This window comes from Myodes glareolus, chromosome 7 (assembly GCF_982192425.1).
Source record: "Myodes glareolus chromosome 7, mMyoGla1.1, whole genome shotgun sequence".
NCBI lineage: Eukaryota > Metazoa > Chordata > Mammalia > Rodentia > Cricetidae > Myodes > Myodes glareolus.
In genome coordinates this window covers 56589307-56597324 of record NC_142032.1, presented here as the reverse complement: position 1 = coordinate 56597324, position 8018 = coordinate 56589307, and positions in this window count along the sequence as shown.

Genomic DNA, 8018 nt, shown 5'->3' with positions numbered 1-8018 from the left:
CAGAATCTGGAAACAATCTAAACGTCCCTCAACTGAAGAATCAATAAGGAAAACGTGGTACATTTACACAATGGAGTACTACACAGCAGAAAAAAATAACGACAGCTTGAATTTTGCAGGCAAATGGATGGAGCTAGAAAGCATTATTTTGAGTGAGGTGACCCAGACCCAGAAAGACAATTATCACATGCACTCACTCATAGGTGGTTTTGAAACATAAAGCAAAGAAAGCCAGCCTACAAACCACAATCCCAGAGAACTTAGACAACAATGAGAACACTAAGATTATTTGGGTCTGGGCAGCCGAGAAATGAACAAACGGTCTCCATTTACACATGACTCTGCTCTCCAGGCCTCTGGCTGAGCCAGTCCACTGGATAGCATGCCTTTCAGCGGCAGCAAGTAAGTCAGAGCTGAGAGTGGCTGTGCTGCGATCTTATATTTCCTGGGTGTGCCTGTGTGTATGTGTACTTCACTTTTGTTTTGATTTTTCTATGGATTTTGTTGTTTTGTTTATTTTATCTTAGGCAGTGTCTCACATGTAGCCCTAGCTGATCTAAAAGTCACTATGTAGACCAGGCTCTCCTTGAACACACAAAGCTCTGCCTGCCTCTGCTTCAATAGCACTGGGATTAAAGTCATGTGCTACCATGCCCACAAGTTCTCAGCTTTCTCTATGTGGATGCTGGGAATTTAACTCAGGTTCTTATGCCTGGGTAGCAACTGAGGCACCAATGCAGCTTCATCACCCTTTTTATTTCGTTTTAGGATTAGAACACAAAGCCTCATGAATCCTAAGTGCACGCTCAGCCCTGAACACAGCCACAGCCCTCCCACTGAGTTTTTTGTCTTTTTCTTACTGTTTTGTAGGAGGTTTTTGTTTCTTTAAGCAGTGTCCCCTATAGCTCAGGCTGGCCTCAATCTCTACATGTAGCTGAGGATAGCTTTGAACTTGCTCTTCCTGCTCCCCTCCCGAGTGCTGAGATTACCAGCCGGCATCGCCATGTCCGGGTGGAGTCTTAGCCTATAACTTTCTTCACTGTTTTTTTTTGTTAAATATTTATTCATTTATTATGCATACAATATCTGCCTACATGTATGCCTGCAGGGCAGAGAGGGCACCAGATCTCATTACAGATGGTTGTGAGCCACCATATGGTTGCTGGGAATTGAACTCAAGACCTTTGGAAGAGTAGGCAATGCTCTTAACCACTGAGCCATCTCTTCAGCCCCCTCTTCACTGGTTTTGGACCAATTGAAGTTTGTGTTATTTTGTGCCAATTTGGGCATTCCATATTTTCCTAGAAATGTTTCCACCTCACCTAAATTTTATGTCTATTTGTGCTATTCTTTGGCATTTGAATATTTTAAACCTCTCTAGGTTCAAGGGTCTAGCTGTGTAGGCCCTGTTGGCTCTGGGAACTCTTGGTTCATCTCATAGTTGGGGGGTGCACATGACAAGTGGTTGGAAGAGACCACTGAAGTTTATTTGTTTGTTTGTTTTGTGTGTGCGTGTTTTTTTGAGACAGGGTTTCTCTGTAGCTTTGGAGCCTGTGCTGGAACTAGCTCTTGTAAGCCAGGCTGGCCTCAAACTCACAGAGATCCACCTGCCTCTGCGTCCTGAGTGCTGGAACTAGAGGCGTGTGCCACCACAGCCCAGCAAGACCCAGTCTTGAAAAACAAAACAACAGGGGGCTGGAGAGATGGCTCAGAGGTTAAGAGCACTGTCTGCTTTTCCAGAGGTTCTGAGTTCAATTCCCAGCAACCACATGGTGGCTCACAACCATGTGTAATGAGATCTAGTGCCCTCTTCTGGCCTATACATGTAAACAGAACACTGTATATCTAATAAATAAAGATTTACTTTAAAAATAAAATAAAATAAAAAAAGAAAAAAGAAAAACAAAACAACAGAAAAAATCCACTTATTTTTATTTTTTAAAAGATTTTATTTTATTTTTTATTATGTATACAGTGTTCTGCCTCCATGTATGCCTGCATGCCAGAAAAGGGCCCCAGATCTCATTGAGGATGGTTGTGAGCCACCATGTGGTTTTTGGGAATTAAACCTCTGGAAAAGCTGGTGCTCTTAACCTCTGAGCCATCTCTCCAGCCCTATTTTTATCTTATATGATTGGATGTTTTGTCTGTAAGTATGTCTGTATATCACATTAATTCAGTGCCTACAGAGACCAGAAGAGGGCACTGGGCTCCTGGAAGGAGTTGCAGTTGTGAGTTGCTGTGTGGGTGCTGAGAACCAAACCCCAGTACTCTAGAACAGTCAGTGTTCTTACCCTCTGAGCTGTCTCTTCAGTCCTGTCAATGTGACCCACATTTTGCCCCTTTTGAAGTCCTTGTCCTTGTCAGAAATATAAACAAATTAAAGTTGAATTTTTCTTCCTTTCTTCCTCTCTCCCTCCCTCCTTCCCTTCTTCTCTTCCTTTCTTCCTTCCTTCTTTCCTTCCTACCAGAAAGGGTCTCATATAGCCCTGGCTAGCTTTGACCTTCTTACACAGACAATGATAAACTTGAACTTCTGATCCCCTTGCCTCTACCTCTCTGGCTCCAGCTTACAGATGTGCACCACAATGTCTCATTTATTTGGTGCTGAACATTAAACCCAGAGCTTCATACATTCTAGGCAAACATCCTACCTACTGAAACATGCCCCCAGCTCCAAGGGTAGATTTATTTATTTTTATATGATTTACCTTTTGTGTATGTAGGGCGGGGTGTGTGCCCTGAGACACATGTGAACATCAAAGGACTTACAGTAACAGTCACCTCTCCCCTTCCACTGTGCAGGTCTGGCAGTTAAACTTAGGTCATCAGGTTTGGTGGCCAGTCCCCCGTGGTGCATTTTGAAGGAGTAAGTTGGTAACAGCATTGGTTTGGAAAGAGCTGGTATCCTGCTGAGATCCTGCCCTGCACTAGTGAACTGTTGTCACTGTCTTCTTCTTCTTCCTCTTCCTCTTCCTCTTCCTCCTCCTCCTCCTCCTCCTATTCCTATTCCTATTCTTATTCTTTTTTAAATGATTTTTCCAAACAGGGTTTCTCTGTGTTGCTCTGACTGGCCTGGAACTCACTCTGCAGACCAGGCTAGTCTTGAACTCAGAGATATGCCTGCCTCTGTGGAGTGCTGGGGCTAATGGTATGTGTCACAAGTCCTGCTAAATTGTCTGCTAATTCCAGATTGGGTACCAAATGTTTCAAGGAGACTCAAGAGGCTCGCTGCTGTGGTGGTAGCCCAGGGGTCCAGCAGTGCAGGTGACCTCTGTGGAGGATGGGCCTAGCAGTGAGAACTGACTGACTTTAGGGTGAAAATGGACCCTGCCAAGGGAGCCCCATAGAATGGGTCTGTGTATGCCAGATGGAAGAAAGGCAGAACAATCAAAACAGAGGTGCTGCCCTTTGCCAGAGCTGATCTGTAAAGGTGGCCCAGAAAGCCAGGCAGTACCCACAGACAGGAGCAGCATTTTCTATTTTTCACTTTTGAAATGTGTCTGGTTATTTTGTCTGAATGTTGTTTGTGCACCTTGTGCACAGGGAGGCAGTGCCAATCGCTGACACTGAATCTACAGAGGGTTAGGAGCCACCGTGTGGGCACCAGACACTGAACGCAAGTCCTCGGGGCAAGTTCTACATTCTGCTGGAACAGCTTTCCTCCACTGTCCTACTGCCAGCGCCAATCATCTCAGCTCCTTACCACTTTCCTGTGCGCCACAATAACAGGATAGCAGAATGGGATGGGGAGTAAGAAGTGGGAAGCCTGGTTTTCCCGCTCCTAGGGAGTAGGGGCTCCAGCGCCAGGAGAGCAGCAACTGTGTCATTTTAAATCAAGTTCAGAGAGGCGAAACACCAAACACAGTGAGTGAAGGTCAGAGATCTGACTACGTCATTCATAACACCAGCCATTTCTTTCCAGTCATTCATCCACTTATTCTGTTTATTATATGTGAGTGATGGGGGAGCTTCTGACAGAGCCTGTGTGTGGAGGTCAGAAGACAACTTTGTGAAGCCTCCTCTCGCTTGTCACTTTTATGTGGCTTCTGGGAATCCTGCTCAGATCGCCACACTTTCACAGAAAGACTTTACCCATTGAGTCATCTCCCTAGCCCCCATTTTGTGGTTTAGGTGGTTACCTCTACCAACTTATGTAAATGGAGACTGCTCTTTCGTTCCTGAATAATCACATAGAAACTATATTAATCATAACACTGGCCTATAATAAGCTCAGAAGCTCAGGGTTTTTTTTGTTTTATGTTTTGTTTTTTCGAGACAGGGTTTCTCTATTGCTTTGGAGCCTGTCATGGAACTAGCTCTTGTAGACCAGACTGGTCTCAAATTCACGGAGACCTGCCTGCCTCTGCCTCCTGAGTGCTGGGATTAAAGGCATGTGCCACCCCTGCCCAGTTAGTTCAGGCTTCTTATTAATTAGCTCTTACATCTTAAATTAACCAATTTCTATTAATCTGTGTATTGCCATGAGGCTGTGGTCTATTGGGTAAGGTTCTCTTCTAGTGTCTTTCTTCTTCGGCAACTCTATGGCGTCTCTCTGACTCCACTTACTCTCTTTGTATATCTCTTCCAGCCTGGCTATAATCTGCCCTGCCATGGGCCAAAGCAGCTTCTTTATTAACCAATGGTAATAAAACACATTCACAGCATACAGAGGGGAATCCCACATCAGTCTTACTCTGGAGCCAGGCTATCCTCAAATTTTCTTAAAGGAGTGAGACTCCACACCAGGCTAGCAGAGATTTTTTTTTTAATGACTTCAGGTGTCCACAAGACTAACTGCTAGGGGAAGTTAAGTGGAAGATTCAGGGAAGACACATTGTAGGGAGACAATTAAACACTTGAGCTGAGAGAAGGGATGAGAGCAGAGTCAGAATGCTTAGGGGTCAGGAGAGGTGAGGGAGATATGGCATGGAGACCAACAGGTTAAAGTGGCCAGCAAAACTGAAGATTGTGACTGGGTGAGGTGCCACACACCTTTAATCCTGGCACTTGGGGGCAGAGGTGGGCAGATCTCCTTTGTGAGTTCAAGGCCAGCCTGGTCTATATAGTGAATTCTAGAACACTCAGGGTTATGCAGAGAGACTCTGTCTCAGAGACAAACAAACAAAAAAATAACAGCAACAACAACAACAAAGACAGCGAAGATTGCTGGGTAAGTGAGAGCTTCTAGCAAGGAGGGAAGTGGGCAACCGTGGCAAGAGCCACAGAGAGGTCAACCACGGCAAGGCCAAGAATTAGCAAGGGAGCTTGGCAGCCTTACTTGGTCCCTAGGAGGCAGGAGGAAGGCTCATCACAGATTTCTGCAAGGCAGACTAGGGATGTGGCTGGGGAGGCTGAACAGCTTGGTTGGTAAGGGTGTTTGACCTGATCTTGATTCCTGCATGGAAGACAAAGAACCCACATGATAGAAGAGGACAGAGGCATGCTCCTCTGATTTCTGAGTGCACCATGACATGTATCCTGCCTGCCTGCCTTTTGGCGGCACTAGGGTGTTGTAGGACATTATCTGTAGGGAGATATAAAGAAATGTCTTCTCATTCCAGACAGAGAACCAACGATAGTGCGGATGTGGGTGAGGGGTTACTTCCTGGAGCAGAAATGAGTCGAGGACAGCTGCATTAACAAAACCCACCCCAGCATGGGAGGCCACTCACGAAAGCTGCAAACCGGAGCTCACTGCACAGCCTGCAGGCTGCTCACATGTTAGAAACTGCTCTTTTAGGTAACTCAGGTGCTTTCAGGCAGGGTCTCACCATGTAGCCATGTCTGGACTGGAACTTGTTATATAGACCAGGCTGGCCTGGAACTCATAGATCCGTGTGCCTCTGCCTCTGGAGTACTGGTTAAAGGCATGCATCAGGCCAAAATGTAATTCTTAACCAGAAGGGAAAGCATCTGTTCCTAAAACTAGCCCAGAGAGTAGCAATCTCCACAAAACAATTCTGCTAAGTCCCTGTCAAAATCTCAGTTGACAGGCTGGTGGGATGACTCAGTGGGTAAAGGCACTTGCAAACAAGCTTGCTGACTCAAACTCCATCCTGGGAACCCACAAGGTAGACAGAGACCTGTGCATGCTGTACCACGCCCCACACATGAAATAAATAAGGTTTTAAAAAGCAATACCTTAGCTGTCTTTCCAGGTCTTGATAAGCTGACTTTAAAATTCACATGGAAACCCAAAGGACCCAGGATAGCCAGTCTTGAGACAAAACCAAAAACATATCAGATGACATATTTTACATTTTCTAATCTGAAAGTATTGATAAAAACTTCAGCCAACAGCCAGGCAGTGGTGGCGCTCGCCTTTAATCCCAGCACTCAGGAGGCAGAGGCAGGCGGATCTCTGTGAGTTGTCAAGGCCAACCTGGTCTATAGAACGAGTTCCAGGAGAGCCAGGACTACACAGAGAAAAAGTGCAGGATAGTGGTGGTACACATCTTTAATCACAGCACTTGGGAGGTGGAGGCAGGTGAATCTCTGTGAATTTGAGGCCAGCCTGGTCTACAGAGCTAGTTCCAGGGCAATTAGGGCTACACAGAGAAACCCTGTCTTGAAAAAAAAAATCTTACCTTATTCAAGTTGTCTCCAAGCCTGGTGCAGAATGCTAGGTCACCCTCTTCCTGCCCTAGGCACCCCCGCTCCTCCCTATGTCCCCACAATATGAATCGCCATCTGACTTGCTATTTCTGAACATCGTCAGCTGTCGGCTGTCTCTCCTCTTCAAACTCCAAGAACATTTTGTTTGCAGAATCACCACCATTTAGAACACTCCATGTGGCATAGATACGTTCTTAGATTCTTTTTTATTCTTTAGAAATTTCTTTGTTCTTTTGTATTTTTTAAGACAGGGCCTGTGTGTTTCTGGCTGACCTGAAACTCACTATATTGACAGGCTAGGCTCACAATCAGAAATCTGCCTGCCTCTGCCTCCAGAGTGCTGGGATTAGAGGTGTGCACCACCACCCTGGACAGAGATTTCTTTATGTGCCTATATGCATATAGGCCTATAGGCATGCAGGCACCCACAGAGGCCGGGTAAGGGTGTCAGTTCTCCTGAAGCTTGAGTGGCAGGCAGTTGTGTGCTGCCTAATGCGGGTGCTGGGAACCGAGCTCCAGTCCTCTGGACACCAGCAAGCACTCTGAGTCATCACAGCCCACATTCTCAGGTTGATACACTGTTATGAGGATATCATAACATGTACACATCTTAAATGTACATCTCACTGTTCCTTTGTATACAACCAGTGTGAATTTACATATGACCAGCTGTAGAAAGTTCCCTGAAGACTAACCGGGCAGTGGTGGTGCACACATTTAACCCCAGCACTCAGGAGGCAGAGGCAGGAGGATCTCTGTGTGTTCAAGACCAACCTGCTCTACAAAAGCTAGTTCCAGGACAGGCTCCAAAGCTACAGAGAAACCCTGTCTTGGAAAAAAAAGAAAAAAAGAAACTTACCTGAAGCCTCCCTGTGCCTTTCAGCCGATCCCCACCCCTAATGGCCTTGCTAAGTTCCACCACCATAGACCAGTCTGCTTGTCCCTGATCGTTTGGAACAGCCTCTTACCTATAGCACAAACAATAAAAACTCAGAGACAGATATTAGTGTTCAAGCTGAAGATCAGAAAAGCAAAACATCCAAGCCACTACAGAAGTCCTAACTCTACCAAGATTGAGCAACTGCAGACTGAGTCCTGAGCCTCTGTTTCCTCCCATTTATATTCCCCTCTAGGGCCGGGATTAAAGGCCTGTGACTCCCTAGTACTGAGATTAAAGGTGTGAGCAACCACCATTTGGATCTGTGTCTCCCAAACCCAGGGTTAAGGTGTGTGCCACCACTGCCTGGCCTCTAGAGACTTAGTTTTGCCTTTCAATTTTCAGTCAAGCTTTATTTATTAAAACATAAATAAAGGGCTGGAGAGATGGCTCAGAGGTTAAGAGCACTGACTTCTTCCAGAGGTCCTGAGTTCAATTCCCAGCAACCACATGGTGGCTCACA